The following is a 22690-nucleotide window of genomic DNA, read 5'->3' as shown; positions in this document are numbered from 1 at the left end:
CAAACCTTTAAATATCCACCATTTTCTAGCTGAAAAAAAAATCCAAATAAATATTCCCTCCTTCTACTTGAAAACATATTATTCACAGTCCTGAGATTCTAAGTATTAATTTAATCTCATAATCCCTTACTGGAAAAGGAAACGTATCATTAGAAAACCTGTAAAAGCAGGCACTTGTTCCTAGTCTCTTATAGGTAGGTTGAAGCTAAAATACTTTTAATTTCAGAAACTAATTTTAGGTCAATTGTAGACATTTCCAAAATGCATTACTTAAAATGGTTTTCCTGCACCAGCTTGCATTTAGTTATGTAGTAAGCAGGGCTGGTTAGGCAACTAAAAAAAAAAAAAACCAAACATTTATTTTTATGGTTCACTACTTTTTATTAATGACTAGTGAACAACAACAACAACAAAAAAAACCCCCAAACCCCAAAACCACAAAAAACACACAAGAGATGGCATTAGTAATTGAAATTGTTTTCTGTATGTCTTCAAGCAATTACAATAGCCTAATTTAAGAAAAAGCATATGTATTTTAATATATATCTGTTATGGTTAGAAATATGCCACTGTTCATTTTATCACAGATATACGCTTACTCAAATACACAAAAATATGTGCATTTCTATATGCATTGTACAGGGCAGCTTATATATTATCCAGAGGAGTATATATTGCTTCAATTAATGTACCTCGGAAGGACTCAATTTATACATATATTCCAAGTCCAAAGAAGTATACACTGAAATTTTATATAGTACTAAAGTACACTAAAGAAACGTATATATATATATATAAAAAACCACAGTTTCTTTTCATTCCTGTTGCTGAGCCTTAGTAGCTACGTAAACTGGAATGAAAGATACTTTGGGAAGAAGCAGGAAAATAGGAGGAAGAAGTATGATTGTGTAGTCCTTTCTATCAAGTAGGACGTTAACCTTTTATTTGCTGTGATTCCATTGGGCAAATTGTAGGCAGTATGGTTCCCCTGCAATCTGTGCGGGTTTCTTTCAAAGACAAAGAAGAAGAAAAGACTGACCCTTTTTGTCAAATCAAAAGGAAGAAAAGTCAACAGGAAGCTCTTACATACTCTAGAAAGGATGAGCTTTTCCATTTGAATTTTACAAATTACCTAATTCCTTTGAAGCTACTTTAAAAAGAAACCAGTAGTTTCTTGAGAAAGGGTTAAAAAGTCCTAAGTGTTTGAGTGGTCAAATTGTTAGGAAGCTCTTACATGATGTCTACAATACAAACTTCTGTTGGTCTATATATCCAAGTTAGAGCTACAAAAGGGTATGCTCTGAATGATATCCTGCAGGCAGAAAAACCCTGTAGCTACATTTCTTGCTTCTTTACAGACCTCTTGGAAGGCTGGAGGGAACAGCCAGAATTAATTATACACCATAAAGCACAGTATTCCTAAAATATGCTATGCTAGGCGTGTTTTGCCTAGTTCAGCTACAATGGCAGCTAGATATTAATCTAGGTCTTAGGTGAAGCCAATTCAAGGTAATTCTTTAATTTGGTTTAAGGCTTCCAAGCACAGAGCTGGGTGAACACCACAAAAAGCTTTTTGTATGTATTTCGTTCAATTAAAAAAAAAAAACAAAAACAAAAACCAAAAAACCCCACTTTTGCTCACCTCACCCTTCTTCTCCACAAAAAGATGTTATTTTTAGTTCCTTGTTGGCCATACACAACAACTATTTGGAACAGATATCCTTACAGCTTGATTTGTGCACTCCCACAGCAATAGCAGTAGTACTGGTACAGAGTGAGACAATTTCTGGCAATTTCAGAGAGTTACCATTTAGGAAGTCAAAATAACCTTTACTTATAAGATCATTAATGGATAATTGCACCTTGTGTCAGCAGGATGATATGGATACAGCAAGTCTGTACTGAAGTCTGTACTAAGAAATACCTAGACAATAATGGTTTTGTTTAGGATTAATTAATTAGATCAGAACATGGAGGTACTAGAAAAGGAGAAATTTCAAGTATCTAAATGAAGTATTTCTTACAGGTCTATTCCTCTCTACTCATGTTTTGCTTTTCTGAGATACCTTAAGTTTCTTCAAGTCCTCCAATGGAGAACTGTTGCATTTATCTTCCTAGGAAAGAAAAACAAACCTGCATCTTGCAGCTTATGAAATACATTTTATCAACATAGCTCAAGCTTCAACAAGGATCAGTAGAGGTCTAAGATATGTTAGGATATATGACAGGAATGATTGGTGATTATTTTCCAGAAACGAAAAGTTTTTTCTTTTGATTAGATTTGAATTGGACTATCTTCTGTTTTGAGTTTGTAGTATGCCTACCCTAATGATACCTTGGTTACTAAACAGGACTTCTAGCCACTATCATAATACAAATACTAGTAATACTAATAATACTGAAAAAGGTGTTAGTTATGTTTATTAAGTTAATATTCTTTCTTAATATATTAGTAAAAGACTTTAAAAGCATAAGACGTCTAAAGTTTTAAAGATGAAGCAAGAAGAAAAATTTGACATAACAGTTTAAAAATTAGAGCTCCTCAGATTCATACACCTTTGCCAGTTCCCTATGCATTCACAGATGGGTGTATGTACAAACAGAAAAAAATACCTTGTATATGCAAACTGTGTAGGGGAACTGATAGAACAGAGATAGGTATCTTCTATACTTGGATTCAGTTGTCATTTCTATTATCTAATCTAGTCCCTGATGACACACAGAATGAAAAATATCATCTCTCATTGTCATCAGAACACAAATCTGAATCTTGCAAGTTGTGCGTATGGGTGCATATATGTCTGCGTGTAATTAAATGCAAGTCTGCATGTAATTAAATGTAACAGTGACTTGCTTGGTAAACTGGCTCCTTAACTCATCCTAAGAGCATGAACCAGGAATAAGGGGCTTTGAGTTAATGTAAAGCAGTTTTACACAGAATGCTTTACTTCTAAGACTTCATGTCGTTCTGCTGTCAAGAAAAAGGCAGAGGAAGATGTGAAAGTCTCGAACCAAAGGCAGGATGCTAAGCAGCTGTGTAATCCATCACTTTCAAAAACTCTTCTTGTTAGGCTCAATCGCAGATGTACTCCTTTTGATTTATGACCTCCGTGGCAGAAGCCTTGCAAAAAAGTCCAACTCAGTAGAGGGGGGTCGTCCCTAATTAATTTCCTTCTGGTTTCTTAGTCAACAAATCTGCTCTTTTCCTGTGGCCTAATGCTGCCCAAAGGATGTAACTGTTACATCCCCTTCCACTTTAATTTCATAATAACACAATCTGCAATCTGGAATTATATTGTTCATTTATCCATAGTTGGTAGATTCTGAGCTAACCAAACCAAATGTTACACTGTGCCACCAGGCAGGCCTGACACAGACTTACAGTCAAGATATAGACTGCTGGCACCTTATTTGAACCTTTCCTGTGGTGCTCAAGCTCCCTGATGAGCAGGTACACTAATAAAGATACGTGCATTTTTATCTCTGAGGAAATGACAGGAAACAGACCATTTTTCATGTCATTATGACACCTTTAAGAAATGAAAGAAAGATTACTAACTATATCTGTACTTAAACACTTAATGTTGGGTCTTCAGGAGCTCAGGCTCTCATTTTCATTTCCAACTTGGAAGGAACAAAAATACTTAATTTGCTTAACAATGATCTGGAAGGAAAGAAGGAGAGTTTAAAGGGCAGAACCAACATAATCTAAATACTAGATTGTTGTTTTAGACTCAGAACTGTACAACCATTAGTACAAAAATATGAAAATTTACTGAGGTAATATTTTTCTCAGTTTACGTATTTCTAATTATATCCCTTGTCCTCATGTTTCTGAAGCGAATCTTGAAAAAATTTATCTGCATGTACACCTTGTAATGATATCTGTCTACTTTGCAAACAGAAGCCCAAGTTATGAACTACTTTATTTACTTCAGTGGGTTTTTTTGTTTAGTTGGTTGGTTTTGTTTGGTTTGGGGTTTGGTTTTGGGGTGTTTTTTGTTGTTTGGTTGTTGGTTTTTTTTAGTTTGAGACCTGTAACATACAATATCCATGTTAGAAAGTTCAAGTCTTCATGGTTGATTACTTAAATGGGAAAAAAGAGAAAATAGATTTGTCTTGAGATCTAGATTATCTTTCACATCTTTCCATTACTCTAAATACTACACTATGTTTATTCAGAAAAGGCACTTTTAAAAAAGAGAAACTGCACTTTATTTCTGAAGATGAACAAACATGTTCAAGAGAGCTTGTAGTCAAATTAGGTCCAGCTTGACCATAGGTGATGTCTTCTTATCACCCTGAAATACTGATCCTAGGCTTTTTGCCTACAGAGTCATCAAGGCCTTTAGAAGAAGAAACTGAGACATGAATAGAAAGCACGTAAAGTGCTTTCAGGTTTCAAAAATAATCAAAAGGACCAATAGTTGCAAAGGCAAAGAATTTGACTTGCAAAATAATCTTACAGCTTAGAAATGTTTTACTATCCATCTTAATATTTATTTGATAATGATGAACAAAACTAAGCCCCTTGTCCCTTACAGGATTTGAAGCTTCATTTCTGAACTGAAATAACAAAACCCCCCAATCTGAACAAACCCCTGTCCATTACACATTACAGTTCAATACAGGAGGTTTTTCTCTTAGTCATCAAGTAAATTTTTATAACAGGAAATGAATAGTTGGAAAGAAAATTCAGAGCCACTCCATTCCCAAGCATAAATGGTGGTGGTTCAGCATGCTTCCTTTGAACCTCCCTGGATCAGAGCAGCTCACTGGATACTGACACTTTTCATAACCCAAACCCAGCTAAAATAGGCAGGTGAAGCCCATGTGATCTTGCCACTCAAAGTACACAATGCAGTTTCTGTAGAAAGAATATACTCTCTGTCCTGTAAGTAGAGGATTGGAACAAAAGTAGTAATAATTTGTGGCAACTTTAAGAACAATGGGAATTCTCTTTTTTATGTCTACTCTGATTACTTCTTAGATTTCTACTGTTTATAGCAGAAATAAAGAAATATCAGTCTAGACAGTGCTGAGTGACAATACCTAGAACTGTCTTGAGATGTGAGGATTTTTAATCTGAACTTTTGCTGTTTAAAAAGATGGCGTTGAATTTATAACATCTGTTGTTATTATTGTTATTCAATGTAATACGGACTCCACAATACAGTTAAATGATCTCATTCCTCAGCATGATACAGAAGAAGTGCAATGAAGAGCTCCTAATCAGAGTTAGGTTCTTCTCAGATGCAAAATGAATACATTCATATTCAAACAGTAAAATTAAATTGCAGGTTACCAAGGGAATTAATCTTGATTTGCAGCTATTTACGATAAATAGGATTCAGGATGTTCATGCCAATGAACTGCTCTTTACGGAAGGGAGAGATAAATATCAGCAGCAGGACTTTAGGAAAATTAGCTACCAGACTTGTTAAAATAACTGAATGATGAGATGCACCAATTAAAAATCATTTAGCAAGTTTGCATATAGGTAACTCACTAGAAGATCACAGATACTTCAGCTTCATGGGGGCGTTTTATCTCTTTGAGGCATATAATAATTAAAATGGTCATTAGTGATAACAGGAATTATTCATACAAATCCTCCCATTCATTTATTTCACATAATAGATCCCAAAGTCTATTTACATTGTTTTTTTTCTTTATTAAAACCAACTCTATAAATCTACAAATTATGAAAATATAATGCCTTAAGTTCTTAAAAAGTCAGGGCAAACTTATTTAGGTATCATGCCCTTCCATCTTTACAAAAACTTAGAAAGAAAATAGTTTCCAAAATAGTGAGCAGGATTGCATGGGGATGTGGATACGTGGGTGTGTACATACATATCTGTGTGTGTATGAATGTACATTCAGCTCTTAAAGAAAAGACAGAGGACAGGGAAGTTATATCTAGAGTATGCCAGAAAGATACACCAGCCTAGAAAACAGTACCAAATTCTCTAATATATATCTCTGTTATGTAAGATAATTGAATGGCTTAAGAGATTCTCATAGGAGACGAATTTATTGTAAACCACAGAGCTCTAATGCCTGTCAGGAAGGCAATATGCTGCTTTTGAAGATCCCCAAAATGAGGACAAATCTGCCTCATTTTAGGGGCCAAATATTACAGTACAAAATATGTAGGCCAATTTTAGATAAACATATATTAATGAAAAAATGTCTTTAAACATGAAACAATAACAACAAAATAGATAGGACTATTTTAAAAAGCTCTTGATATAGAACACAGACTTGAACCATAGCCATCTATTGTTTTCATGCCTGAAAACATGATTCCTTTCATGCTTGAGTAAACAATACATTTGCCTTCCATTTATGTCAGGAATTTTTCCTGCCTAGAATGGTTCTGCTGCAACCTATGAGAGTATTTGCTTATGACTAGGGACAGTATTTTACCAGAACATCAAAGCTCAGGAATTTAACAGTCATAAAAGTGTTCACCAGATTTTCTCCCATTTGCCTCTGAATTTCTTTTTCATGGAACAGTAAGTTAGCAAAGGTTGATGGACATGTCATTACTAACCAAGCATCTTTAATTTTAAAGAACAATTTTAAGGCAATACATAAGGGCTACATTAACAAATTGCCAGGTACCTGCTAAATGACAGTCACTTAAAGTGCTTCCAGAATTGAGTTCTGTTGGGCAAATACTTGGAAAACATCATCCAAAGACCACCAGCAAAGCTGGGGAAGGGCCTAGAGAGCACAGGTCTTATGAAGAACGGCTGAAGGAATTTGCTGCAATTTGTTGCTTAGCCTGGAGAACAGGAGGCTGAGGGCAGACCTTACTGCTCTCTACAACTACCTGAAAGGAGGTTGTGGCCAGGTGGGTGTAGGTCTCTTCTCCCAAGTGACAAGCAATAGGACAACAGGAAATGGACTCAAGTTGTGCCAGGGGAGGTTTAGATTGGATATTAGGAAAAATTTCTTCAACAAAAGGGCTGTCAAGCACTGGGAACAGGCTGCCCAGAGAAATGGTTGAGTCCCCATCCCTGGAGGTATTTAAAAGACGTGCAGATGTGGTGCTTAGGGACATGGTTTAGTGGTGGGCTTGACAGTGCTAGGTTAATGTTGGACTCAACGATCTTAAGGGTCTTTTCCAACCTAAATGATTCTATGAAAACGAAGTTTGAATGAAATGAGACTAGAACCAAAATTTTCTACAGCAATCTACACTCAGAAATGATCTTCTTTCATTATTAACTGAGTTAAATCAGATGTATACTTAGACAGGGCAGAAAGAATAGTATAAAAATGAATGTTTGTGTGTGCATGTGTGTATGTATGCTCAGGAACATTCCCATAAAAATCAGGCTATATTTTAAAACTAAGTCCCTTATTCAGGTATTTAAATGAGTTCCTAGTTCAAAGCATTGACTATTCCCCTTGAAGTAGGATTTTTATTATTGTATCTCCTCCGTAATTTTATTCTGAGTCCTTCTATCTTTGGTAGATTGTTTGCAGGTAGGCTTAGAAGAAAGAGAATTGCCTGTACAGAGACTTTCATGCCAAAGCTCAGCCTGTGAATGCTGTGGCCTTTTGAACACTCACTAATTGCATGACAAAACTTGAAATCTTTCTTCACAGACAAACGGCTGACAGTTGCTTAAAGGCTACTTGAAAATTCTGGTGGAAGGTTTGCAACTGAGTTAGAAAACACCCTTTACTTCCTTTACGATCAATACGAAAATTCTTAATTGGCAGTCTTTCCCACTTCAAAATAAGCTTTGAAACACAGTTAAAATAGAAGTTAAAAATATGCAAGTGGTAACAAAATCTAGAGCCAAACCAATCTGTGTTTGTTTAAAACATGAAAGACTGAAAGGGAAAAGCTGGGGTTATAGTCAAACCTTCTGCTTAAAATACAGTAATATTTAATAAATATGAATGGGTTGAAGAAAATATTAGTGACCTATGCTAAACTACAGAGACAATTTCTTGGGGTCTAAGAACACTATGCATAGAAAATATCCGCTAAAGTAAGAGTAAAGTTTATGTAGTGCAGGATTCAGAATAACTGTCCTGTGAGAGAAATTATTGTCGTGAGTTCCGCATGTACATAAACTGAAATTTTCCAACTTGAATATTTGAAATATTTTTTTAGCAAAAGAAATTTTTATATAAGTTTGTCACATGAACAAGATGTTACAAAGAACAAAGCCCAGCCTGACAATTTGCAAAAGTATCTGTCAGGCTTCTGCAGAACTCTTCTGCATTGGTCTCTTGTTCTGAGCTCAGTTGGGGTCAGGTGAATGAGGTAATGCCAGCTCAGGCAAAATTCACAAAAAAATTGTACTGGTTACTTGCCTCAAGTAAGATAGAACAAGGTTAAAGAGAATGACAATATCATTTGTTAGCAGAGCATGTGTATGTGCAAGGGTGTGTGGGCACAAAGAGCAGCCAAAGCTTTTTAAATGGAAATCTATGGATTTGATGATGACAGACCTTTTACAAACACAACTAGTTGTCATATATATGTGTATATATACACAAATGTATCATATATCCTTATTACGAGAAGTTGTAAGCGAAAGGCTTTGGAATGTAGGTGGTGCTATGCAGATGCCTGTACTGACAAAGCTGCCACTCAAAGGAAAGTCTCAGTGATGTTATGACCTTGTAGAGTATATATAAAATTAATCAAAACCTCCATATTTTCTAAAAAATAAACCTGTTTCTCCAGGTAGAGAATACTGATGCTTGATGTCACAAATCATACCCTCTTGGCACAAATGTGCTCTTCCTTTAAATGCATGTATCCCAAATACGATTTTTCATGAGACCAATACGCTTCTGACCTCATCAGCAATGAGAACATGATGTCCTCCATGTTCCCTTTCTCCAAAAAGTCAGGAGGGTCATAGGATTGTGTTGATTACAGGTCACTATTAGATTTCTTTGTGTCAATTCCTTTCCCCACTATTTTGCATATTTAATGAGGTTGAAATATTTCTTATTAAAAACTGTATGTGGATTATTTTTTTTCAGACTTACGAGTATTTAAAACTGTCAGACTGATCATTAAAATTCCTTTGTAAAATCCAACTTGACCAGTAAAACTAATGTTACTTGCAAACCTGCCCTAATTTTTCACTTGCACTAGAAAGCTCTTACCTACAGAGAATTTTGATGCTGTTGGCAACCAGTACACAAAGGAGGATCCCAAATTATGAATTATCCTAGTGATCTCTCCCAGAAATATGCAGTATATGACATGATATAAAAGAACATAATAATCCTAAAAATACTTTTGTTTCTTTTTTATTTTATATGCCCTAAAAATAGTGCAAGTATCGCTATCCTTATGTACAGTTGCTGAAAGGCTGCTGTGGCGCCTGTGTGATTGCACACAGTATAGTAGGTTTATAACTTAGCTTACAGGGTTCAGTTTACCAAATCTCTGCCAATTATAGACTCAGCTACAATGAGTCTGGCTGAACTGGAGTTCAAAAGATCTAATCAAAAAGATCAAAATGTTCTAGGAGAAAAAAAAGACTATGTTTTAATCAGATTAAAACCAGAATGGTCTCATCTATATGGTAAGAAAATTTAATACATTTCCAAGGAATCTTATTGTCTTGCCAAAAAATGGTACACAGAGTAACATATACCACTCCATGGTATATGAAGACACACAGGAGATACCAGCTTATGTGTAGCTGCATAAACAATCTGCAAACCATTTTAGAGCAATTTTGGTTTTAACAGTGGAACTGGTGTGACAAGAATGGCAACAGCACTGAATACAGTACCATCAATCCTGGGGAAAGACAACAGAGGATCTTTCACCAAGCAGCTATCTCTTGCTCTAAATAGCAGTTAAGACTGAGATCACCATTTTATTGCATTTGTGTTGGTTTTGCGTGGCAAGGTTTTGATAGCGGGGGGGCTACAGGGGTGGCTTCTGTGAGAAGCTGCTAGAAGCTTCCCCTGTGTCTGACAGAGCCAATGCCAGCCGGCTCCAAGATGGACCCGCCGCTGGCCAAGGCCAAGCCAATCAGCGCCTCTGTGATAACATATTTCAGAAGGAAAAAAAACAAGTTGGAGAGAGCTTTTGCAGCCAGAGAGAGGAGTAAGAAGATGTAAGAACATCTGCAGACACCAAGGTCAGTGCAGAAGGAGGGGCAGGAGGTGCTCCAGGCGCCGGAGCAAGATTCCCCTGCAGCCCGTGGTGAAGACCATGGTGAAGCAGGCTGTTCCCCTGCAGCCCATGGAGGGAGGATGAGGGGGTGTAGCGATTCCACCTGCAGCCCATGGAGGACCCCACGCCGGAGCAGGTGGAGGCACCTGAAGGAGGCTGTGGCCCGTGGGAAGCCCGCGCTGGAGCAAGCTCCTGGCAGGACCTGTGGACCCATGGAGAGAGGAGCCCACGCCAGAGCAGGTTTGCTGACAGGACTTGTGACCCCGTGGGGGACCCACGCTGGAGCAGTTTGCTCCTGAAGGTCTGCACCCTGTGGAGGAGACTCACGTTGGAGAAGGCCGTGAAGGACTGTCTCCCGTGAGAGGGACCCCACGCTGGAGCAGGGGAACAATGAGTCCTCCCCCTGAGGATGAAGAAGCGGCAGAAACACCGTGTGATGAACTGACCGTAACCCCCACTCCCCGTCCCCCTGTGCCGCTGGGGGGGGCGGAGGTTGAAGCTGGGAGTGAAGTTGAGCCCGGGAAGATGGGAGGGGTGGGGGGAGGTGTTTTTAAGATTTGGTTTTATTTCTCATTCCTCTACTCTGTTTTGCTCGTGATGATAATTAGAGAATGATCTCTCCCTGTCCTTATCTCGACCCGTAAGTTTTTTGGTTTTTTTTCATTGTACCTTTTCTCCCCTGTCTAATGAAAGAGGGGAGTGATAGAGCGGCTCTGGTGGGCACCTGGCCCTCAGCCAGGGTTAACCCACCACAGCATTGCAGTGGAAATGAAAGTTCAGGATATGCATGCTGCCTAAATTGGATAGCTATAGTTAGATTTCATAATTGTAAATAGAAGCATATGCAAATTTTAAAACAAACCTGCATCTCAATAAGCCAAAATCAAAATGGAATGCTACTCAGTGTTCAACCTTTAAAATTACATGTTAATATTATTTCTCAGATGCACTCAAGAATGAGTAGCTAATGGTGAGGCAGCATTCATTTTACTAATCTATTCCTATCTGGCATTCCCTCATTGAAATTTTGCGGCAAGGAGAAGGTAGTGCAATGTAACTTTAAGCTTTGTGCCTCTGATAGACACTCTGTTAAGCTCAATTCCAAATGAACATTAGTTCAGGAAGGACGGAAATAAAAGAGCTCTAGCCCTGGTGGTTTTTCAGTGTGGGTCTCATAAGCATGAGGCCCACACTGAAAGTGAATTAATACTGACTGTGGATTGGATTAACCGCTAACTCATCTTCTGTACTTAAAGATGATTTCTGTAGAGGGAAATTAAAAAGACTGTATTTTGGTATTGGTAGGAAGGCATTTGAGAGAAATTTGCAGAAAAGACAGAGAAGTAAGCATTTTTTTTCCCTGGATTTGTACTGGATTTTTTTTACTGGATTTGTAAAGGTGGGCTCACACTTGGAGCTGGGATGAATCCTTCTACACTGGCCAGACCATGGGTCCTTGCTACTAAATGTGCCTGTTTGGGCTCTGTACCATCTGATTTGATTGAATTTGCAGAAGAAAGTGCTCTGCTTCTTTCCTGTGTGCCTTGTTTGAGCATGGTCTCCTGTAGATTCCTTGGAGATAAATTATCTCTTTAGGGAACTGAGACAATTTTTTTTAACAGAAAGAAATACTGGCCAGGAATTAACTGTCATGTGAAGTGTACAGATGAGATACAGGATTTGGTCAACTTCTTTCACAGCAGTGACACTGTCAGTTTGCATGTGACCATGCTTAGAATTATCAGTACTCAAAATTATTTCATTCCTGTTGTGAAAAGGAAGAATCAAATAGCCATAATCCCATCATCATATAATGTGTAATCACTCAAGAAGGGTAAGAGAGGATAATTAATTCCTCTATGTGGAGGTAGACTCTTAAGGTGACCAGAAGTTACAGATTTATTAAAAATATGTTTTAATATATGATGGGTGGTAAGCTCTGTGAGGTTGAACCTATAGTTAAAATGTAAACCCATCAGATTAAATGGCCTGGTGCAGACTATGGCAGTAAAAACATAACAAGAGAAACAGAAAATAACTGTAGGCAGTAGCGTAAGTAAAAGACCATATATTCATATCCTTACAATCCTCCTCAGAGGCAACTTGCATCAGTAATGGCAAAGCAACAGGTACAGAGTGCCGAAGTGGCACAGACAGTGTATTCAAATACAGACAGTATGCTTATATTTAATAAGCACAGCAGGTGAACAATTGGATTTGAAAGGGAAATTAAATGGGCTGACCTAAGAGCAGAGGCATTTATTGTCTAGCTCTGTGCTTTCTATTCCATGATTACTGCAAAGCTCTTTTGTAAACCAATATGAAGGAACACATTACTCTGATTGCGCATCAGCTAAGCACGGTGGCCACAGTAGGAAATACAAAAACATTTTAAAAAGTCAAATTCAATCAGCTTTTACCTCTAAGCTTTTATATTCCCTTTTCTTTTAATCACCTTTCCTGCATGATGCCTGCTTTAAGCCTAACATTGTTTGCATTAATGCTATTTCTAGATGCTTGATAACACAATTAGGTAGAAAAATTAGCAAAGACTAAGAGGGAGACAGAACTCATATTCTAGCCCTCTCAAAGCTAAACCAGAAATAACCATTTAGCTGGAACCAAACAGCCAGTCTCAAAGTGCAAGATTAACTCAAAACAAAATGCAAGGAACAAAAATCTTCACGAGTGCTACAATTTGTTATTGATCACAGATGAAAATTAGCTTTATGAGTTGACACCATCATCATAACACTGAATGTGAATATGACATGTAGCCAAGAAAACAAGTAGAAAGTTTCCCCTACCCAGTGAACAAACTCCAGAAACCAAGCAAATAAAAATACTTAAACTGGGAAAATATTTGTCAAAGTTCTTGTGAAAGTACTAGTGAGTAGTTTCATCTTGTCTCCTGAATAAACAATTTGTAGCACTTAGACACTGAACCTCACACATTTTACAGTCTCTAATGCAATTGTTAGAGACTGTTTTGAGGAGCTTCCCAGACATAAGACCATGTTTCAAAATAGAATGCAAATCACTGAAACCACAAGTAAAATAAAAGAGATTATCTAAGTGAGGAACAGAGGATATGAAAGCAGGACAAAGGGTGTCGCAGGTAATTATAAAGATGCATCTGGTCTCTAGTTACTTTTGACAAAGCCGTTTTTGTGATTTATGGCAGGTGCTTGTTTATAAACCTATTTCAGCACAGACACACTGAAGCACATTCATCATTCTGCCTGGTCTTCATTATTGGATAAACGTCATTTGAACAGAACCTGAATCCAGACTTCTACTACCTTGACATAAAAAATCAGGATCTTCTATTTGCCTGGATTTATTTATTTATTTCTACTGACCTATGGAGCTGGCTTGCATTTGACAAAGGTTCTACACTTACCCCACGCTTAATTCAACAAGGAAAGCCAATGTAAGTATGCTGAAGTTCAGGAAAAAATGCTAGCAGGCAGTACCTCTTTTAATATTGATACCTAGTTCTTGTGCCCTGCAGTTGTGTTTTGTGGAAATGCAGGATAACCAACGTGCAAGTTTGAACAACTATGACTCTGGCAAACAACCAGAATTGGCTGAATTGTATCCTTACCCTGCAGTTATATCCACTGAAGAAAATAGGCATCTACCTGGCAATCTATTCAAGAGAAATGGAGCTGGTTTTGCAGTTGTGGATTTTTTTATTTTTTTATTTTTTTTGCATGCATTGGTAATTGAGCTCATAGCACCAAAAATACCTGAACGGAAACAGTTATGTTCATTTGGGTTTGGTTTGGTTTGTTTTTTAATGCATTTTCCAATCTGTGAAGTTTGACATAGTCCAAAATTTTTTTTATCCCATACCAGGAAAACTGGACCTGAGGAGTTGCTCCATTACTGTTGCGCAGAGTTGCATAGTCAGTTCATGTGAACAGCACAATTTTAATTCCTTGATTTTTATCTTCACCGAATATTTCTTGATAGAAACAAAGCTAAACAAAAAATCCCAGCAAGAACCAGTGAGAACAGAACCCTTTGTAGGTTGTTAAATACCTAGAACCCATCTTGCTAGGAAAGGTAAAGCTGCGTAATGATATGAGCTGGTTTTGCAAGTTTGAACTGCCAATAAAAAGCTTGACAGAGAAAAAGTAAGTTGAACAATTTAGCAATTGTGCACAACATCAAGTATATATTGAGTTTTTTAAGAAAAGGTATGGTAGTAGAGAACATCATTTTTATTGCAGTTGTAGGTTAACTACAGCAACTACAGGATTCCAAGGCAGCATATTTGCATGCAAGGAGGAATGAAAGTGTAAGGGAATAAAAACTGAATGTCTGAAACTCAACTGCATCATATCCCTACTGCTGCTCACTACACTAAATTATAAGTCCAAGTAGTTTCCCATCTCTTAAGCATTACAGAACTTAAATAAACTTGTAAAGGAAAAAAAAAAGATACTAAGGAATATATTTGGAAAAGAACAAATAAAAAAGACTTTTGGTTACAATGAAATCTTCACAAATATTTCATTGTGAAAGTCAAGCCATGCCTATAGCTGTGATCAGCTAAAACATACCACAATATTCTTCAAATCAGAGCACCGATTTATTCTGCTTATTTCAATGAGCAGAATTGAAATATATTGTCTTAATGGTAACAAAGCTTACCCCAATTATTGTTATGAAGAAGGTCTCTGCCACTGAGTGCTTAAAAATCAAAACCTCAAGACAATTTTTAGAAATAGTTATACATTTATAGACCATCCTAGATATGGGCTACACCATACTAATTATTGACTGGCTCTGGAGCTATTTCACTTGATGCTAACAGATTGTCAGCATGAGTACTAGACACAGAAAATATAAAGAAACTTACTGCAAATATAGAGTAAAAATGACTTTGTCTTTCATTTTCATTTCAAAGTAACTCCATGTATTGGACTAATACAGAAAAACAACTAATATTGTAAGGCTTTACATAAAACCTTACTGCCAGCAATGATGCCAGGTATTGTAAGAGGAATTTTTGATCTGCCTAAATCATTTCTTCACTTCCTAGTAAACACCATCCATACAGGTTCAACTGTTAGCTCCTTCCTGTAATTTGGTTGCTGAATGCAAGTCAGCTGGAATACTGCTTAACTGTAAATAAAGGCTTATAATTACTTCTTGTTTTAGCAGCACAGCAGAGTTACTTAGAACATTTATTCATCATGAAATTGCATATTCAGCACATGTATGCATATTTCGTAACACTGATCTAATGACAACCCATGCACTTCTCCATAATTTCAAATGTATTTAAAATTACATTATTGCTAGTGAATATGAACTATTAATCCTTTGTCTGAGTTCTTATTGTTCAACTTACTGTGTATATTCAGTATCTGAAATTTATACAAAATCAATACACTTTTGAAGGAACTCAGGGCCTATTTTAGCACAGCACCACTGAAAAGAGAGTTGGAAAGGATATCAAGGAGTCTTGTTGGCCCTTTCCCTGCCCCAGCACAGGATTAACTATTTCTATATTGTTCCAGATATATGTTTATTCTGCCTGCCTGTAAAGACCTCTAGTGTTTATGTGAAGTGGCCGCAGCCTAAAATTAGAGTCTTCAGGTCAGACTGTCTTGCTTTTCATTAAAGAGAGCATGCCATCTGGAAAATCATTTCCAACTTCTACTCCAAGGGGGTTTTGTTGTTACTATTATTGCCTGGAACAATGTAACCCTTTAGACTGTGAAAACTTAAAAGAAGAGGACTTGAAACAAATCTCTCATAAATCCTTTGTGTCTTTACAAGGTAGGTCTCTCCCTTCAGGTTTGCTTTTAATCCAATAGCCCAGTCCTTTCCTGAACTGTACAGTCGGAAAGTAACTGAGCAGTATACAACCGCTCACGTTGTCCTTTTTCTCCTATTTAGAGGCGAGCATCACAGATGTATTTTTAATTTTTCTGATCCCTTGCCAATCCTTCACATGTTCTCAAAAACCACAACTGCAGATCCACAGATGAAGTTCATCAGGCTCAGCTGATTTAAGAGCAGTTAAGTACTCTGTTTTCTGTTCTTTCCTTGATCAAGACTGAAAGGTTTTGTGGTTGTTTTTTTTTCCCTCCTCTACTTTCTTCTGTTCAGTCTACTTTTTAGTAAAGGTTGATGCAAAAAGAGAGGCACTAAACACTTTTATTTTCTTAGCATCATCTGTCAACAGCCTTCATTCACTCAGAGGCGAGTGCACAGATTGCAAGTTTGAGTTGGCCACTACACATGCTGTGCAAGGGAAAGGAGGGTTTCTTCACTTTGTTACACTGCTGTACATCCTTGAAAGTGCCAGATACTCCAGCCAAATTTTACTGACAAATTCTACACACCAAGCTCCCTTTGGCATTACTGGAAGCACAGTAAGGGATGATCTGATTTTTACATTGCTAACTAAAATCACATGCCCTCTGTAACATTGTAAATAAAGAATGGTATCAAGAAGATCTATTTTCTAACACACAGAAAGCTCCATGAACCATATAGTTAGAATTCTTACCATGAAATTCTGGTACACAAGCAATTTAGTTGTATGTTAAGCATTTATAAATCCTGTTTCCTACATTTTTCAGAGAGACAGTTATTATCAATTATGACAAAAATATCTCCAAACAGAATGCCTCACTGAAAAGGACCACATGATTAAGCTACAGACCAGAGTCACTACCTGTGATTATTGCCACTTCATTTGTAATGACTTTTTTTTTAAGCAGATTTATTCTGCTTATTTCACTAGATTTTTAAAATTCTCTTTCTTTTCAGATCTTGCTGTAGTAGATACTTCTTCAGGGATTTCAGTTTCCAGGTTACAGAGCAAGCACTCCCCTTTCCTTAAGGTCTCATGTCTATTTTTAAACCTAACCTCTTTCCAAATATCACATTTTTCACTTTCTGATGTAGAAAGAACCTTCTTTTTTTCCAGCGTTAGCAATGAAAAACAATTCTAAAGGAAATTCTCTCATCTTCTAATCACATTTCTGGCCAGAATCAAAGGTTATCTGAATTTTCAACTTATCCTTGACAGCACTCTACTTAGTTTTTCATAAACAAGCTCATCTACATATACTTATTTCTTTGTTTACATTAATTTATGGTCAAATTCATAAGTTGGTAATATGGTAGGGAATTACAGAGTATCTTCAGTATAGGAAATTACTCAAAAACAATAACGCAAGACAGAATATCAGTTCCCTGGTTTACCATGGAACTTGTTTAATATTTGAAAGAGCACATAGGGACACCGAGTGTTTAAAATAAACTTTACAAATAAACTGCCAGCATTTCTTTTCATATTTCTTTTCCCTAAAAAGACTAAATTCTGACATGTCATTAGGATTATGTTTGCAGAGGTTTAGTTAGTGGGAACAGGGAACACTCAATGGGTTGATGTTAGTTTTTCTGTACCTTGTCGTATGGAAAATACATGTTTCAGTTGCTAGTGAAACGCAGAATTTCTCGGCACAGATCAGATAAACCAGACAGAGAAGACTTGAAACACGTAACAAGGAAAAGATTCACTGTGAATAATATTTATACTTATGAAGGACCTAGGAATCAATGTTTTCCAAGAGATGACTTACATCCCACAGTAGGGAACTTTATTCTTTGTGGCCCTTTTATATAAAAGAATAACAAGAACTCTCCTGTTGTGTTTTAGGTTTCCATACTGGGGAAAGGACCTTCTGAACATGCTGGTATCAACAACATTACCATGAAAGAGAAATAGCTCTGGGAGGATTCTCTTTAAAAGAATTCTTACAAAGTTGCTGCTGAAGAGAAACTGTTCCCTTGGGCCTGTAAAACACTGAGAAGTTAAACAAAGGAAGCGATTTTTATATTCTGCAGTGTTCTCATAGATGGAGATATTTATAACAGCCCATAGCTGGCTGACAGAATCCATATTCATACACAACTACATTTTAATAAAAGGGTGACAGATGACAACTAAGCTACCAATGACCTACCACAAGCTACATACAAACCAGCCTGGCCTGCTGAGTACTGACTTTGACATAAATTCCAAGCTGCTCTCTGGTATCTCTAGAATACTCCTTTGCAAATTTTATCATTTCAGACTGACCACAGACATTACAGCATAAGAACAGCAAATTCTCTGAATTGCTTCACAACACACATTTAAGCTCAAATTATAGCAGAAGTAACAGCTGAATCTTCTTCAGCGCTTTTGTCACTTACTTTCTTCCTGTTGCAGCAACAGATATTTCCAAAAGCAGTTTTTAAAATATATTAATGCTTATTTGAAATCTATTTGCTTAGAATTTACGCAGGCAGTGCACATTAATGGTTGATCAGTGAGAGACATTGGCATGAATTTCATAGCTTGCACATTTCCAGATGTTAATAGACCAAGTCTAAGATTCATGTAAAATACTAAAGGAATTCCTCCGACAAAATGTAGACTTTTGTGTTGGTGAACCTTGGCTTTTTAAAAACACTAAAGCGCAGCTCATTACTTGTTTGTTTCAATCTAAGTATTTACTTTCATTCAAGATAAATCAGTTTCAACAGTGCAATGTCTACTGCTAGATGAGGTGAATTCTACCGTCACTGGATAAAAAAGGCTGAAAACTGAGCTCTAAGTATTTGGCTTCATACTTTCCACAAGGTAAGCTAACATCCAAATTTATCTCTTCTACTTCTTTTCTTTCTGCTCTGGGAACAACCTTATCCAACATCTACCTGAACTGTGTGACACTGCCTTTTACACTTTTGAGCCCTCATAAGCTCCTCAGTGCCTCCCCCCCCAAAAAAACCCCACCCTATACTATCGCAGTGTGCCACTCCCTTGGATTTCTAGATTTTGTGAAAGGCTTATAAAGAATTAGAAGACAGTTTGTTTGGAGCTGATTTTACCAGATACTTAACAAACAGATCCCTATCCATGGGGAAATAGAAAACAAATGCAGGGTGCAGCACTGTAACTTTGATGTTTGTAACATAATGCTTCAATTGTGCTTTTCAGAACTTTCTGCAACACAAAAATACTGTGCAATATAGCCAAATTCACCCCAGATATCTATTTAAACAAGGAATCATCTTTGTTGTACAAGTAGGTTGACAGCTATCCATAAAGGAATTTGAAAAAAAAGAAAAAAGGTGCCATTGATTTAATTTCACATTTAATAAAAATGTGAGCATTCATTCTCTTAAGATTATGAAAACAACATTACTCAGTTGCAACATGGCACAGCATTAAGATACAGAATTGAAAATAGCCTGGAGTGTCTGATAACAATAATGTTGCACATGAAAGCAGGGTTTTGTTTCTTCTTTAACATGTTAAACACAATATTTACTGATCGTTCTTCTTTCTCTTCCCACCATCTCACCTTCTGTTCATAGTCAAGCCTTTATCTTTAAAGTAAAGTAAATTTAACATCCACCATGCAATCAGAAAAGATCTAGGTAAGAAGTCTATGAAAGAAGACAGTGGGTATGTACTAAAACAGCCTTATATTGATTTAAAGACTGCTGGCTCAAAGAATGTACTCTCTTTTCTGTTTTGTGAGTTTTCAGCTGCACGTGCTTTACGCTGATCCTGACCTTGTGTTTTTGAGATCAATGGGGAAATTATAACTGGCACCATCTGCAGTAGGTATCTGCCTTCATGTGATGGACATGAAAGGACCTAATATGGATTGTCCTGCTGTTGCTTATTTAAATTCCGATACAAGGTGCTTCAACATGGATACAGCCTGGATATACCACAGTGAAAAGGCCATGCAAAAATACATTCTTCTGTGAATGGTTTGCTTGTACGAACTTTGCTAATCATGTTTTCTACACTCAGAACACCAGAGAAGAACGGGAGAAACCTTCCACGGGGATAGGGACCTTATTCTGAGGGAACAGTTACAAGGTGTTAAAAGCCTGGAAGCATCTAGCCTTGTATTTCTTTGTTTTCACCTTGGCAGTGCTAGGTGCATCAGTATGCTTAAATCCCAAACCAACTGTCAAGAACAAAGGAAACAGCACATTTACGGACAGGGAGAGTATTAAACCAGATGGTCTTAAACCGTTCTGATAAACTGCAAAAACTGGGAAGTGGAAAGATACCTATTTTAAAATATTCAGGAATTCTTTTAGAAATATTTTCATTGAAATAACCAACCAGGAGCAGAGAACTACAGGCAGATGTAACAACTGGGAACAAAAAACCTCTTTAAAATCCATCAGTTCACTTAATCTGCTTGAAAACACGATCCTCACCAGGGTCTTCATGAACCAAAAGTTAAAATAAAAACTTTCCCCATTCAGCCTGTTAGGCATGAGAGCAAAAGATGCAGTCAGGCAATCTGATAGATAAAATGAAACAAAAAATAAAGAGAAGGCAGAGAACACAGCCTGGACAGCACATGGACAAAAGTTATTATTGGATTGGTAATTAATCTCTGTGCCAACCTCCCCCTGTAGGAATGAGGGCTCAAAAGTACCTATATAATTCACACAACTGTTTGTTAAGTGAGATTGGATGAAGAGTTCAAATCCCTTTTTTTTTTCCTTGACAACTTAAGACATCCTTCATGGCTCTTATTTTAGTTATGGGTTATATATGGCAATATTATTTTCAGTTAAAGAAATGTTTAGTTCACATTTAAGCTATGATAGATACAGGTTCTATGTCTTTTTTGCCACCTTTACTTCGAGGTGCAAACTCTCCTGTGTGCCTGTCAGGTTCCTGACTTCAATGGTTTGCTCTCTGACATTAGTCCAGGAGGACAGCTGTTAAGCCAATGGACCAATGTATCAACTACCTGGTGCAATACAGGTTATCCCTTGTCCTGGACTATCAAAATGATGGGGATCCTAAAACAAAATCTTTCCCTTTATGCAGCCTTCACAGATCATCTTGATACACATCTGACCCTCAAGACTTTAAAAAGAAAAAAAAAAAAAAAAAAAAAAAAGACGTAGATGAGAATAGCTAGGGCATAATCCTTGTTGGACTTACTACATCTAGAAGAACTTTAGAATATATTTGGAAGGATTAGAAGGAGCTGAGAAAAATCTTCACTTCATCTACCAATGTAAAACATAATGAAAATAGCCAAGGAATAGCATTACTCAGAATAGTAAATTTTATTTTTGGGGAAAGGGACTAAGTGATGATGAGGACATTACAACTACGGATTTTTTTGCGGTGAGAAAAGTCAAAGACTGTGCCCGTGTATTTTAAGAAGCAGGCTCCTCTTATTTGATAAAATTTGAATTCACAAGAGCATTTATAAAAAGTCTCTCCTTTTGAGATATTTATAATGTTATCTCAAATCTATTATGAATTTCCTCTATTTCTACGTTTTAGATAGCAAGACCAGAAATAGTAATTAAAATAGACATAGTTCAATATTATGATGTGGGGGTTTTTGTATTTAACTTCACCTTTGTTATTTCTAGGTTTCCAAGATTTTACACAGGTTGCTGATGGTGTTAAATAGGATCTTTCTTTAAATCATGAAGAATGGCAAATACATTATCAGTGTTTAAGAAATACAAAAAATAATAATGCCAAATAGGAAACAACTCATGGAAAACAGTCTTGGCATTTGCTGATGTCTTAATCGTCCTGTTTAGCAGATGATCGTCCAGAAATCCATGGAGATTCAGCTCTCCTCAGTATTAAGGCCCTAGATTTCTACAACTCCTTTGACTGTATTTTAAAGTCTGAATATTAAAAAAAACCCACAACTTGAATTTTAGTGGTCATTGTTCCTTCTATTCATAGACAAAGGTCATGTGCTGTGCAAATTATTTAACTGTAAACACAATTTTTCTAACCCAATCAACAAAATTTTAATGATATCCAGTACAGATGATGCAGTAATCAGCATGTGTTTTAACATTTTTGCCTCAAGGCTTGACCATTCAACACGAAGCTAGAAGACAAAGTTCAAGATGTAGTGCATCAATGAACTTTCCATTTTAGATCACAATGATTGAGCAACTAGTTACATCTACAATTTATCTGCCTTGTAGATGCAACTTAATCCTTTTCAGATTGCCAAAAGAGGTTAGGTAATTTTATATATAAATAATATAAAATATAAATTACATTTGTGAAATATACATTTGTAAAATTGCAAACTTAAGTATACAAATCAGAATAAATCTGCTCAGTATATGACCTGTGAGAATACACTACCATGGCTTAACATACACTGGCTTTCATAGAAGTTTCTAAAACCTTTTATAGTTCAGCAACTTAGCAATAATTTTCATAATAAGTCTCAAACTACTTACAAACCTTCAAGGAGAATGGATATATTAACTCTAAATCTCAGATATTAGTCTGAACAGAAAACTGGTTTCTGATGCAACTTGCATTTCAGAAGTAAACATAAGCTATATTAATGGACAGACTGGATTAAGAAATAAAAGAATATTATTAATTTTAGATCTGTTTAAACACGTACAAAGACTTGTTTACCAAGTACTTTGTAGTTAGAATATCTCAAGTCATTT

The sequence above is a fragment of the Balearica regulorum genome, chromosome 6 (genome assembly GCF_011004875.1).
Source record: "Balearica regulorum gibbericeps isolate bBalReg1 chromosome 6, bBalReg1.pri, whole genome shotgun sequence".
NCBI lineage: Eukaryota > Metazoa > Chordata > Aves > Gruiformes > Gruidae > Balearica > Balearica regulorum.
Note: the sequence above shows the minus strand (reverse complement) of the source record.